A 14,879-nucleotide genomic window follows, 5' to 3' on the forward strand; every position below is an offset into this window, starting at 1 on the left:
ATAAGAATCTCACAGACTTTCCTGCCCAGGCTGGCTTTGAACTGTGATCCTCAGATCTCAGCCTCCTGAGTAGCTAGGATTACAGGGAGAAGCACTGGCACCTGGCTTTCATTAGTATTTTAAAAGTTTATTTATTTCCACTTACAAAATTTCCACAATGCTTTATTGATTTGCTGAAAAGCTGAAATTACCCAATTCCCTGTTTTCAGGATGGACTGAAGTTCCTCCGGCATCTGATGGTATCCCAGGTGTTGGTGATGAAGCAGAGGTTGATGGCCAGTTCCGTAAAGGGATCCCTCATGGTTGTTTTCAACCCCTTCTGGATGCACAACCAGTGGGGGCTACAATTCCACACCAGGTATTTGGACACTATATTTTTCCCACAAGGGAGACAAGGCTCCCGGGACTTTTCTTTTTCTTGCATGGTGATAGTGAGGATGCTGCTTGCACCCAGTGCTCTTTGCCTTTGCAAAGGGCTGGTGACTAGCACTTTTAAAAATCATACTGAAAAAAGTATTCTCTAGGTCCTGTTATATAACAGAATTAGCTTCTGGGTTTAGAGGCCTTATGTAAAAGATTCGTCCTACTACTACTTTGCACTCCCTTTTCAATTGTTTGCCATCACAGTTCTAACATTTCAACTTTATATGACATGAGTCACCATGATCTCCAACCCTCCCAAAGATTAAGTTCTTTGCAGCAATTCACATAACTAGTTTTAATGCTGCTTAGTCGTCAGCTAAACGATGGTACTGGCCTAAATTTTTGTCAATGAGGTTTCGTAATTCCTAGCATGACCTTTGTTGTAGTTCATGCCTGAGTTCAAGCAGTCTTCGGACAATAAGCAGACTCCAGAACTACACAATGTGTGATACCCATGTCCTGATTACATCATTTCATTGACTTTCATGTTCCTTCTATTTTTAAAGTACTTAAATGTATTCTCACCAAGCCGTCATCTTCCCTTCCTTTCATGTTTCTGATTTGGTAATACTGTAACATGATTTTCATGGTATCTAATTTCTTAGTATCACAAGACTCTGAGTCCACATTCCCCTTTTTAAGACTTTATTATTTAATGCCCATTTAATCAGCTTACCATATTTTTTATCAACCTTCCTGTGTTTTTCATATTTCAATGTCTCCAAAATCAGACTGTGTCCTTAAATTGTTGTCACTCATGTATCAATAATGAAAAGTTATTAATTTAGCTTGGTTAAAGTTGTAGCTCAAGTGATAAAGCACCAGTTGAGCAAGCAAGCCAAGTGAGTGTAAATACATAAATTCAAACATCAGTATCCAAAAAAAGAGAAAGTTTACAAATCTATTTCATGTAGCAAATCTTACTTTAATTAAAACCTTTAAAAGAAATACAGAAAAGAAAATGGCAAACAAATATTATTATTAATATAGGCAAATAAGCTAGTAAAAAGTTAGCGATAGCCGGGCGTCAGTGGCTCATGCCTGCAATCCTAGGTACTCAGGAGGCTGAGATCTGAGGATCATGGTTCAAAGCCAGCCCGGGCAGGAAAGTCTGTGAGACTCTTATCTCCAATAAACCACTAGAAAACCGGAAGTGGCACTGTGGCTCAAGCGGTAGAGTGCTCGCCTTGAGCTGAAGAGCACAGGGACAGCGCCCAGGCCCAGAGTTCAAGCCCCACAACTGACAAAAAAAAAAGAAGTTAGCAAGAGTAGAATAAAATGCCAAAGGATTGGCTTTACTTGCCCTCAGATGGTTTATGGAAAGTGGTTTAAAAAGGAGAAACCATATAAAACCATGGAAACCTTAGAAAACCATAGAAAAAGGAGAAAAATCACTGAAAATATTAATACCAAAATTCATTTGATAAAATTCAGTAGTCTCTAATTATTAAAACACAAGAATAATAGCAAGAGAAGAAAACAACTTTTAACAGACTATTTATATTATATGCACAAAATGCATGTTTTCCTGAATAGCAAAACAATGAACCATCTTAATTAACTACAGTTACAAATTTAGAAGGTATGCTCAGTATCTTTTCAATTGCCCCCAATTTTGAAGAAAAAATCAAATAGCTGACATAAGATGATCTCTAACTATGTTTCATCTAATGTCAATAAAAACCAACTAGTTGGAGAAAATGATAACTACATTTCATCTATTGGCAATACAAATAAGTGCTCAGGAGGTCCATCAAACATCTTACATGTTGATCTATTGCAACAATGAAATGTACAAGACGCTATGTCCAAAAACAAACTTTACAATTTATGCGGGGGGGCAGGGGGGAGGTGTAGTTGAGGAGGTGGGAGGGAAGAGATGGTAGGGGAAAAACAAAGGAGGAGGCAACAATGCTTGATAAGAAATGTACTCATTACCTTGCTCATGTAACTGTAACCCGCTGTACAGTATTTTCACAATAAAAAAACTCCCAAAATTTACTGTTTAAAAAAAAAACAATGAAAAGCATTGAAAGGTAACAAAATTAGAAAGGTAGATGGATATAAGATAAATATATAAATATCTATCTCTTTTCTCTGCTTAAGTACCTAGAGATACAAAATGGGAAACATTATTTCATAATATCAACAAGTAATAACATACTTAGAGTTAAATTTCCAATACACAAAACTTCTACCAGGGGAACATAATAAAAGGACGAATAAGTCAAAATGCCTGTCAGACTATGACTAAAAGTATTTTCTTAAAAGTGGCATTATATACATACTATTCTGATTAGAATTTCATTAAAGAAACATTAAAGAACATTAAAGAAACAATGGCTATAGAGAAATTTCATCTAATTTCATAAGATTTTATTTAATTTTCATATTTTATAGAAATTTTTCATAAAATTTAATATATAAAGGGCACATTTATAAAAAAACAGAGCAAGAATATGAATAGGCAATTTTAAGTAGATGCAGTGAAATTTTACTTTACACCTAACAGAGTGGCAAAAATTAGAGTATTATGTACAATTCCTATTGCTGCAGAAACATAGGAAAGAGATATGTTCACATGTTATTAAGTATAAATATTAAATATAACAATACTTATTGAAAGTAATATAGCATTATCTACAAAAATTTGGAACACATTTGCAATCTCAACTTCTCAAAATCTACTCCATAGAAATAAAAATAACACTCATAAGTGAAGAATTATTTATAGTAGAAAAATGGAAAGAAAGTGGCTAAATAAATTATGGTCGGTTCATAGCATGGAATATTAAAAAAATCATTAGGATGAATCAATAGAAACTATCACATATCAAATAATTTGTAAGGATTTTCCTAAAACTTATGAAAGTAATGCTTTATTTTTTGTATATATATATACATATGTCTGTTTATGATTGTATGACAACAGAGGAAAAATTAAAAGATACATATCATTTGTAAGCCTGGATTACTGAAATGGGGAAGGAACAAAGAGAGAAATAGAATGTGGAGCTGAACAAAAAGAAGAAAGAGAAAAGATTATACTTTAAGAATGTGAAATATAATCCAACTGTATATTTTGAAAAGTTACAAATGTGCATATGTACATAGACAAATTTTTTAAAGTAAGAAAATGTAAACATCACCTATTGGATTGTGATTGAAAAAACATGCAATTGAATTCAGACCCTGGGGAAAGACACCACCATAAAGCACTACCATTTAGTCACTATGGTAACTTGCAAAGTATTTTTGCAGAGCTGTTCTCACAGCTCCCACATGTACCATCAAAACAAATATGCTAAACACTAAAATTTAAAGAGAATTGGTCATTTTATGTGTTGTATTAACACATTTAATAGTGTCATTGTACATAATGTGGAATTTATGTTAAATCCATATAATATTATGCAGCCAAGGCCATCCATTTTGTTTACTTTGATGACTGGTTTCCAAAGGTCTAATAGTATGAAGAAAACATTTTTGATGCTATATTACAATGATGAGAGGGACTATAAGCAAATATAACATGTTCCTTTCAAATATATACGTGAATCAGATACGCATGCGAATCATGCTGATATGTTACATATACTGTGTTTGTATATGCCACTACCTTTTAAATATCACATAGCGTATATGATTTAATTTCCACGATGGTACTGACTTAGCTTTGTTACCACTTAATAGGTAAAAGTATATGGACAGGTATGTGGAATGTTTGCTATTAGGAATTTTGTTTTGTCTCCCTCATTCAACTTTATGTGCTAATTTTCACAGTGAATGCTTTTGAAAAGGAAAAAAACTAAAAATGTTGAGAAGTAGAACTATGGGAAAATTATATTTTTCTATCTATAGGATTCATCAAATTTCACAAATACTTGATGTGACAAGGTCTCATCAAGGTCTTTTAGTAAATTTAAAAATAATCACTACTAGATTTTAAAGTACACTGAAGCCAGGTGCCAGTCGCTTAAGCCTGTAATCATAACCAACACAAGAGGCCATTTCAAAGCCAACCAAGGTAGACAAATCTGAGCGATTCTTATCTCCAGTTAACTAACAAAAAGCCAGAAGTAGAGCTGGGACTCAATGGTAGAATGCCAGCTTTGAGTGAAAAAGCCAAGCAGGAAAACAAGGCCTCAAGCTCAACATTTTTAAAAATAATAAAATAACCTCAGATGGGATTAAATTTCTTTCAACCAATTTTAGTATTCCTTTTTTAAAGTTCTTGCATCATTCTTTTTTAGCTTAATTTTATTGTCAGGGTGATGTATGGAGGGGTTATAGTTACATATGTAAGGTAGTGAGTGCATTTCATTGTTACCCCCTCCCTCATTTTTCTCCCACTTTTCCTTCCCCCACGTTCCTCCCCCCTCCCCAGTTGTAAAGTTCATTTCTAACATACTGTCTTGTGAGCATCTCTGTTGCACTGGTTCACCCTTTGTCCTTTGTCTAACCATTTTGTTATTCCCCTTCCTTTCCCTAATTCAGATAAATGTATATACAAGACACAGGGTACCAAAATCAAATACAGTGATAACAGGGGATAAACCAAAGAAAAAGAAAGAAAAAAGAGGTAACTTCACACAGTGTATTAAAATAAACAACAAAGAAAACCCCTTTTTTCCATATCTTGAAGTTCATTTTGATTAGCATCATCTTTTTTTTTTTTTTTTTGGTCATGGGGCCTGAACTCTGGGTCTGGGCACTGTCCCTCAGCTCTTCAGCTCAAGGCTAGCGCTCTACCACGGGAGCCACAGCGCCACTTCCGGCTTTTTCTGTTTATGTGGTGCTGAGGAATCGAACCCAGGGCCTCATGCTTGCAAGGCATGCACTCTACCGCTGAGCTACCTTCCCAGCCCGATTAGCATCATCTTATATGGTCATATGTACATAGCTATTGAGCTATTATGATCCTCTGTTAGGACTATCCTAAGACCAATGGAATAGAACTGAAGACCCAGAAACGAACCCGCAGACCTATGGCCACCTAATCTTCGATAAGGGAGCCAAAAAAAATAAGAGGGAAGAAAAATAGCCTCTTCAACAAATGGTACTGGAAAAATTATTTAAATATGTGTAGAAAACTAAAGTTAGATCCTTATATATCACCCTGAACCAGAATCAATTCCAAATGGATCAAAGACATCCAGGTAAAAGCAGATACCCTGAAAACAGTATAGGAAGGAATAGGAGAAATATTAGGGCTCCTTTGCACAGGTCGAAACTTTCTTAATAAACACCAAGAAACACAACAACTCAAAGAAAGGTTGATAAGAAATTGTACTCATTACTTGCCTATGTAATTAAACACAGCAACTCAAAGAAAGGTTGATAAGAAATTGTACTCATTACTTGCCTATGTAATTGTAAGGTTGGATAAATGGGATTGTATGAAACTGTAGAGCTTCTGCCTAGCAAAGGACAAAGTGCCTCAAAATAGATGGAGTAAAAGGCATCACTGGAGGAGCAAATGAAAGAAATCTATCTCTATATATGAATATTCATTATATATATGAGTATATATGTATATATAAATATTCATCATCAATTAAAAAGTAATAATAAAGGTACCACGAAAAAATAAACTAGGGAACAAAGAGATGAAGCATGGAGCTGTGCATTTATAAAGTTTGTTCTTGGAACTCTTTACCACAAGATTTTTGTCATTCTTAAAAACTAGATTTGATCAAAAAGACAAAAATCTAAGTTAATAGAGGTATTCACATTTTAAAAAAGCATAGTTTAGTATTATAATCAATGCACAACTTTATAATATTTCAATCAGTACAAATTAATGGAAGGAATGGCCAAATGGCTATTAGCTTGATGCTTCCCCAACCCCCGAACATATGGCATTGACATCAAGAAGTCACAACCTCTTGGGCCAAACTTGAACACCATCTGCAATGTGAACCTGCTAAAGAAGTTGAGAAAATTCCTGTGTTACATTAAACCTTACCTTCTTTCCAGATACTCATTATATGTATCATTTTAACAGATACTCATTATATGCATACATCACTTCATTATTATTTTCCCTGTACAAGGTTAGTTCAAAGTGAGAAACCAAAACTTTATATAAAAAAAGAGAGATGGACACAAAGAGTAAGATCTGCATTTGCAATCACCTTCGTTGAAGATCATTTTTCCATACACCAATACTCAAATGAATCAGCATCCCTAATGGATTCAAACATGTCTTAGATGGTTAAAAATATTCAAAATTTCATCAAAGAAAATAGAGATGCCCTGAAAAATTTATAATTATTCATGAGTAGTAATGGATATTAAGATATGAAAAACTGAGAGCTAACAAAATTAAAATTTCCAGTGTTCTTCAGAGGGACTGGCTAATTTTTATTCACTGTAGTGGGCTAACTATATTTGTGTAGAAGAACCAGTATTTCCAACAAAATATACCAAAGTTTAAAAATAAAAATGTAATATGGCTTGAGCAAATACTTCTCATTTGATGGGAGAGAGGAGTCTTGGATCATACTGACCAGTGGCTTGGAGATTCCAAACGTTCCAGATAATGAGCCATGTTTCCATTTCTCTATGGTGGAAAATGTTACATCCTTCAGTGAATCTAGCTAAAGGCTGGTCATTTGTTGTTGTGATTCTTCCCAGCAGACAACTCAGCCTTTTTCATTCACTTAAAGTATTAGTATCTTTCATATATTGGAGATACTCTAATAATACATTTGTGTTGTGTTTGTCCTCTCAGATATATTTTACTTCAAGAAGTAAAAACATGTAAGGACTTTGTAACCAACCTGATTTTCATATTATGGTTCCACCACCCAAGGCTATGTGGGCCTGAGAAAGTCACTTCACTTTAGTCGAGCATCAGTACTCATATTTGAGAAAAGAAAATAATAAATGTGAACCCTGACTCAAAAACTACCCAACAAAAAAGTTGTTTTTCTAGCATGGTATTTTTCTAGGATAGGATTTAAGGGAGAGCAAGACATCCTCTGACTTGGGTAATTCTGTAAATTATCTTTTGTCCTCCTTTACCACACCAGTTATGCAGCTAGATTTAAAATGGCTTGAGGAGAGGGTTTTGCCTAAGCTATTCAGCTATTCAGGCTTCCACCCTTCTTCCAACTCATCATATTCTGATCTTTCTAGAATGTGTGTCTGTTCAAAGGGCATATTATCAACAAGACTTTTTCTTTTCTTTCTAAAATTATTTTTTATTTATTTTTATTTTTGGGTCTGGTTGTGGGGCCTGAACTCTGGGCCTGGGCGCTGTCCCTCAGCTCTTCAGCTCAAGGCTAGCGCTCTACCACTTGAGCCACAGCGCTACTTCTGGCTTTTTTCTTTTTGCTTATGTGGTGCTGAGGAATCGAACCCAGGGCCTCAAGCATGCAAGGCAAGCGCTTTACCACTGAGCCACCTTCCCAGCCCCTAAAATTATTTTTAAATAGTATACAAAAGGATTTTCCATTCATCATGGCAATTTATGACTACAGTGCATCTTGATCAATTTCCTCTTTCCTTCTTTCTCCTCATAACCTCATCTATCCTCATCCATCTCTTCAAGTCAAATCTTTTCTGACAACCTTACAAAAATACCTTCCATATTCTGTTTTATGTTCCTACATGGTACTTCGCATCACCTGAAGGTGTTTGTATTTAGTTGTATATTTGTCCACTACCTATTTCCTACCACTAGAAATCACGCTCCTAGGGGGCAGCTCTTTGTCTTGCTTATAGCTGTCTCTTAGAGCACTGCCTAGAACACAGTAGACCCTCAATAAATATCTGTTGAACCAAACGTTTCTCAAAAGAGTAATTGGCTTTCTAGCAAACCATTGTCTAGAAATATCAAAAGGTTGGTAATGCCTCCAAATCCCTGATGGATCTCCTTCAAGAAGGAAGGCTCTCTGTCTGAGCTGACCTTACAGACTAAAAATTACAAAGGGGAGTTTGAGAAATGTTCGTCCCTCTTCTATGTCTTTTGGTAATCTACATTGCAATTCACTCTTCTTTGCCTTTACTTGTTTGATAAGAGACATCTTTCCTAATAAGTGTTGAGAAAAAAAATCGTGTCTATAGAATGACCTACTACGTTTGTTTTTTGTGTGCTTGTGTCAATGCTGACAGATGATGCTTTTTGCCATGTGGAAAAGGTGTAGCCCTTTTAATTTGGGCCTTGAAAACTACTTTTCTACATTCTAGAAATGGTGCACAACAAAAGAGACTGCCTATGTTTTCCAGAGCTTTGAGCTACAAAAAAGGTATAACAGAACAAGCAGATGTGATTATGTTCTAAACATTTTAAACAAGATTTAAAATTTTTTTAACTTTTTTATATTGCTACTTTAAAATCTTATATAAATTTGTGATGATGGCAATAAAAATAATGAATACTATCAATATAATTCAAGCAGAATTTTCCCTCGATTATTTGGATTAATTGCTTCAAACTGCTATTGCTCACATATCATTAAATAATGAACTTAGAAATATTCATAGTCATCAAAATATACACATTCAATAGACTTATCTCAACTAGAACATAGTTCTCTAGCAAATAGTTCCATAATTGGAGTTAAAATATGTGAACTATTTAACACTCACATACACACTTAAAACTGACTTCATCAGATTGCAATTAAGAGACCTGGACGTTGAGTGTACTTGGTTTTAACTTTAAACAGTCAGGTCAGTCACTTCTTAAGTGCCCAGATTTTAGTGGATAATTGAAGATTTCAAATCATATACTCATAAGCTGACTAATTGTGATTGACATAGTCCCTGCTGTTAGTCTGGATCAATGGCAAATGTAGCCATATTACAAAATTTGTTCCTATAGTGATTTCCTTTTGGTAATTATTACCCTGTTTTTTCTCATTCCATTCTCTCTCTTTCTCTCTCTGTTTCTTTTTGCCCTTCCATCCTTCCTTCTTTCTTTCTTTCTTTCTTTCCTTCTTTCTTTCTTTTTTCTTTCCTCCCTCAGTGTCTCCCTCCTTTCCTTCCTTCCTTCCTCCCTCCCTCCCTCCCTTACTGCTTCCCAGTTCCTTTCTCTTTCTCGCTCTCCCAACCACTACAGCAAGAACCTCCTGGTTCAAAAAACAATAGCCTGTTAAAAGCCCAGCTTTACAAAGTAAACTACAGGACTAAGTCCTGAGTCCTCAACGAATGATTCTGAACTGGGAGAGCTAAATGTTAGTAGCTCCACTCTCTCCTTTACAGCTTTTCAAGGAACTGCCTATTGAGTAGTCCAAGAATAAATAAATAAATAAATAAACAGTAAAACATAAAGGAATCCTATGCTTGTTACTACTAAACAATATAATTACCACCACAATTATAGCATTGGGGCATTATTGATATTTTATAGTTATGCTCATAAGCTGTGCAATCATTTCTAAAGAAAAATATAATATTGAATAGTTAGAAGGATATACTTTTAATTTCTTTTTCAATCCATGTTCCTTAGCAATAGTGGAGGCTCAATCTTATTTAAATAGAAATGAATCTCAATATGCAGGATGAATGAATCAATTTATACTGTAGGTAAAATTTCATGAAATAAAAATATATTTATTCTAAATAGAAAGCTACATATTACAGTGTCTGGGTAAGAATACCTGAAATTTCATGGTTTTTTTTTTTACGGCTTTAGTTCTTTTTTTATTTATATAAAAAAATCACACACCAAAAATGCTATTTTAAAATCAAAGAAATCTGTTCTGAATCTCATTTTACTATTTAATAGAGCAGCTGAAAAATGACTTAAAGATGTGGCCATATGGTGTGAAAATCCAGAATCAAGGGGGGAAAAATGAGATACTGTAAACACATAAGAAGCAATAAAAAGAGACAACTCTGAGCTTAGTTAATGGAAAGCTGAGGATGAAGGCTGTCATTTATTTATTATATTTAAGGACACTGACTCACCGGCATTTTTCAAAACATGAATGCTGCATCTAAGTGTGTGAAAGATTTAGCTAAGTCTCTTTCCCTTAGCCTGGAATTGTTTGCACGGAAAGACTCCATAGAATAAATTACTGAGGCTCCCGCACAGCTCAATTAACTGAATGAAGGAGGGAGAGAAAAGCTCCAATCTGGTAGCCACAGAACCTGGCATAATTTTTACTTAGAGAGTTCACAAGTGGCTCATAGGGGATATTTAAAAGACTGTATGAATTGCAGACTTAGAATAACAGGAAGAGGCAGCAGGAGTTCAAACTAACACTCTGACCCCACTCACTTTGCCACAGAAAGTTAGGTGTTTACATCCTCAAGGCATTTTGTGCATGTCTTTATGAAGAATTCTGATAGCCCATTTGCCGCACATACAGCGTGAGCCCAACTTTCTGTTCCCTGGAAGTTCTAAAACATTCTTTCCTTCCCATAACTGTAACTCATAAATGTTACTCAACTTCATGTAACACAACCTCAAGTTAGTTGGTCAATTATTAAATAAGCCATACTTAACAAGAGCTGTCTCCTCATTACCCAATTCCAGAGGTCTGAAACCAGTTCTTCGTCCATTAATTTATTCAACAAAGGTTTTCTGAGGTCAGGTGCAGCATCCGTTCTCCCAGTCTAGTGAGAAACTACATGTATGATACCTGAGTGAAATACCATAGCCCGTGTGTGTACAGCTTTCAGAAAGAGCCTCTCAACTGGAGGAGTGACACTGGTTCTCCTGAGTAAAAGTATATCAGTGTTCTCAGAGCCGTTTTCCATTTAGCTTTGTAAGAAACCTGGGGACACTTTCAAGGTATCTGAGATATTTCCCTCTCTTCCTTTAAAGTGCAGTGGCTAAAGGAGGACATTCTTAGGAGGATCACAAGGTCTGTCAATAACTATGTGCCTATGATCATATAAAATGATGCTTATTGACATGAACTCCAAGGAATGGAAACACAAGAGTTTTTTAAATTGTACTGTTTTCAGTACAATCTCTTGTATGTAAGTTGATCTGATTTGGGGAGGAGAAGGAGAAGCACAGAAATGGGGGCAGGGGAGGAAACAAAGGGTGAATTAATTCAGCAGCGATACTCACTAGACACTATGCTGGAAATGAACTATACAACTTTGGGGGAGGGGGTCAGGAGGGAAAATATTGTGAGAAAATGAGGGAGGGGGTGACACTGTTCAAAAGCAAATATACTCATTACCTGACTTATGTAGCTGTAACCCTTCTGTACATCACCTTTCCAATAAAAATTAAATTAAAAAATGAAGCTCACTGGTGACCCTCCCCACCCACCCTTTGCTCTTTATTTTGGAGTGTGGAAGGCAGAGAGAGCTGGCAGAGTGGGAGGGGGGACTTTTATGAGGCTGCCTTACAGAACAAGGAATTTATATTCCCTCTGTCTCCTGATTCTCATAAGCCACTTGGTGACAGGACAACAATAAATGAGGAAGAATGCTAACCATCTTGGGGTTTGCACATTAACAACTGGTGGTTCTCTTCACTGTACTTGATCCCACCATCAGAGTCAATAGCACTGGAAGCTGAAGGAAACCACAACTTCAATGCTGAGAGCCCCATATCGTAACAATCAATAGATGACATCCTCACCCAGTAGCAAGTGCTGAAAACCATGCAAAGACTTTTGGAAAGACCAGAGGGGTGGGCCCATGAGTGAATCTTGTAGCACACAAAGAGCTCTTTAGGACAGCTGAGAGGAAATCCTGACACATCAGTCTCCACAATCACTAGGCCTCCTTTGGTCCCATGTTCCCTCCTGCCTGGGGAATTTGGCTTCATCCCAACAGCAGTGCCTTCATGTGCTATACTGAAAATCAAACAAAGGCACCATTCATCACAGTTTTCAACAACTGGTTTCTTTTCTTAAGTTTGAAAGAAAAACTTGGCAATCATAATGCTGAGAGTTTTTAAATTTTTTATACATTTTCTTCTTAGTGTCAAAATAAACTGGAAAAGAAAAAAAAAAACTGTCCAATGGGAAGCAAAGGAAAATACACAAAATCCTTCAGAGCTCAGCAGGCCACACACTGCCATTGACTGACACCAAATCATGAAATCCTTCACTCTCAAGCTCTCTCAAGCCAGAGAATCTGCTGCCTTCTGCTTCTGTAAGATGTGGCTACTTAGGGAAACTCCCAGTGTTAACTGGGCTGCATATTTACTTTAATCAAAGTGACATTTCCCAGATGGTGTCATCTAGCAAACCTCATCTAAAACGAGGAGTATAAGAGAATTTAGTTGGACATTCCAGGAAAAATTGAATACAGGTGTTCTCCCATTTTACAATAATCTGGTTTGCCAAAATACAAAACTATGGGGCAGATTCATTTATGGCTATGAGCACCTCTCCCCATGGACAGCTAGTATGTGGAAGAGGTACCAGGAAATTTGTCTGAAGGTGTGAATGCATCAGCGACAACATTGTCTCATTATCAACTGCACAATTAATTCTGTGCTCAATGTTTTGTAGTTTTCAGGCTCTTCTGCCTAGTCAAAGGAAAGTGAGAAAGTGTTTGAAGCAAGAAGCTGCTCTAAGGTGCTTCTGAAAATTAACCCATAGGAAGGAATTCACTGCATACATACATTGATAAAATATTAAATAAGTAGTTCCCTCCATGAAAGCTGAACTGTAATGATGCTACTTAGGAATTAAATACAAGTGGTAGGGGCTACAGAAGAAAGGACAGGCATGATGGAAGCGGTCACCTAACTGGAGTTCTATTTGGAGGAAATGATGTCATTTTCTCTAAAAGCGTTTTCCTAGAAACTAGACAGCAATAGGTAGACTCACAGAAAGCAAGAACAAAACAATTGACAGGAAGTCTGACCTCAAGTCAGTTACTGAACTTGTCCAAGCCTCAGCTTCTACATTTGCAGTGGGGATAATATTGACCATAGAGATACTCTATGAAGACTAAGGTAACGCCTGTGTCAAGTACCTAGCATGTGTTCAGCACAGAGCAGTAGGGGACCTAGGTTCTCTGAAGAAGCCTGAAATGTGTACAATTCCCAGCACTATCTTTTAAGGGAAACTGGACAAACATAGTTCTATAAGTGAATTTAAAATGAGGAAATAAGTCATGACAAACTATACATCTTTAAAAATGGAGAAATACTATCATTAGAGTAGATTCTAAGAAAACAACATAACTACTTCTATCATACTTATCTACAAGTATTTCTGTTATACATACTTTTTGATCACCTTTTCAAATGACAATGGTTTGTTATTTTGTCATTTGTCATTTTAAAGGGAATGTAAAGCTAATTTATCCTCTACTTAGCATTGTTGACAGATGGCTGCTTTTAACTGTTGTTGCTTGAGATACAAGTTTCCTAGTGTGCAACTTCTGACCCAGATGTACCTGGTTTTTATGGTGCTAGATGAGATTTGTTTGCAAAAAAAAAAAAAAAAAAAAACTCCAACAAAACAAAACAACACAACAAAAAACCAGGAATGTTGGTCAGGCCTATTTCACTGATTATCATGGAGGAAGGGATAACCAAATGTATTTGTAATTGTAGATTCTGCATCCACACATGAATTCTTGCAACGCCGAGCTTCTGTTTGAGGATGAAGCTCATTAAGAGCTGCATCCTTTGCTTCTAAATCTAGATGGACTTTCCACAGTCTAGGTCCTGGCTCCATACCATTTAAACCTTGTGTTTCCTCCATATCTTCCATACTTCTGGTGGTGCCTGTGTGATAACCTTCTGGATCTGCTTTGAGCATCACAACCCTAGATGAGCCAGGAACTGTGCCCAGAAGCTCTTCATATATTGAAAGGGCTGGCAAGAACTTCACTACACATGGAAGTAACTATAAACCACATAACTATATCCCACCAAATCCTAATTATCATCAACTTAACTTCCCCTTTATCTAAGTCCAAAAATGTCCAGATCCACTCTCAGAACAGCCATATAACTTGCGGGGCCCAGTGCAAAATAGAAATATGGGTCCCTTCTTTGAAAGTATTAAAATAACACACTGTTAACGGTGCCCAGGACAGTGTGTCATGGGACAGGTTTGACTCTCTAAAGCTGACCCTGGCTGTTGTAGTACCACGGGTCACAAGACAGAAGTAAAAGATAGAGTTGCAGCAGAAAAGACAACAGCGGCAACAAAGAGGATGTGCCTAGAAGATCTTTCCTTTTGCAGATTTTACAGAAATGATATAATCGATGAGTATGTTACTCTGGCTTATAACTGCGTTAGATAGGCTTTCAAGTGTTTTCATGCAAGTAGGGTACCAACAGCTGATGTGTCATGGTTACAATGCTGAATCTGCTCTGACTGAAATACAGTAGATTCTCAAAAACACCTGGTAATAAAGTTTTATCTGCAGATATTTTACAGTCCATTCAGCAAAATAAACAATAGATTGATCAAACCCTGTCACCATACAATAGGCCTAAGTAAAAAAACAAACTATAAATTGCATAAAATAAAGGAATGTGAATTCTAAGTAAAAGAAATGACCTAGCA

The sequence above is a fragment of the Dipodomys spectabilis genome, unplaced genomic scaffold (genome assembly GCF_019054845.1).
Source record: "Dipodomys spectabilis isolate Male_0828 unplaced genomic scaffold, ASM1905484v1 ptg000373l, whole genome shotgun sequence".
In the NCBI taxonomy this organism is placed as follows: domain Eukaryota; kingdom Metazoa; phylum Chordata; class Mammalia; order Rodentia; family Heteromyidae; genus Dipodomys; species Dipodomys spectabilis.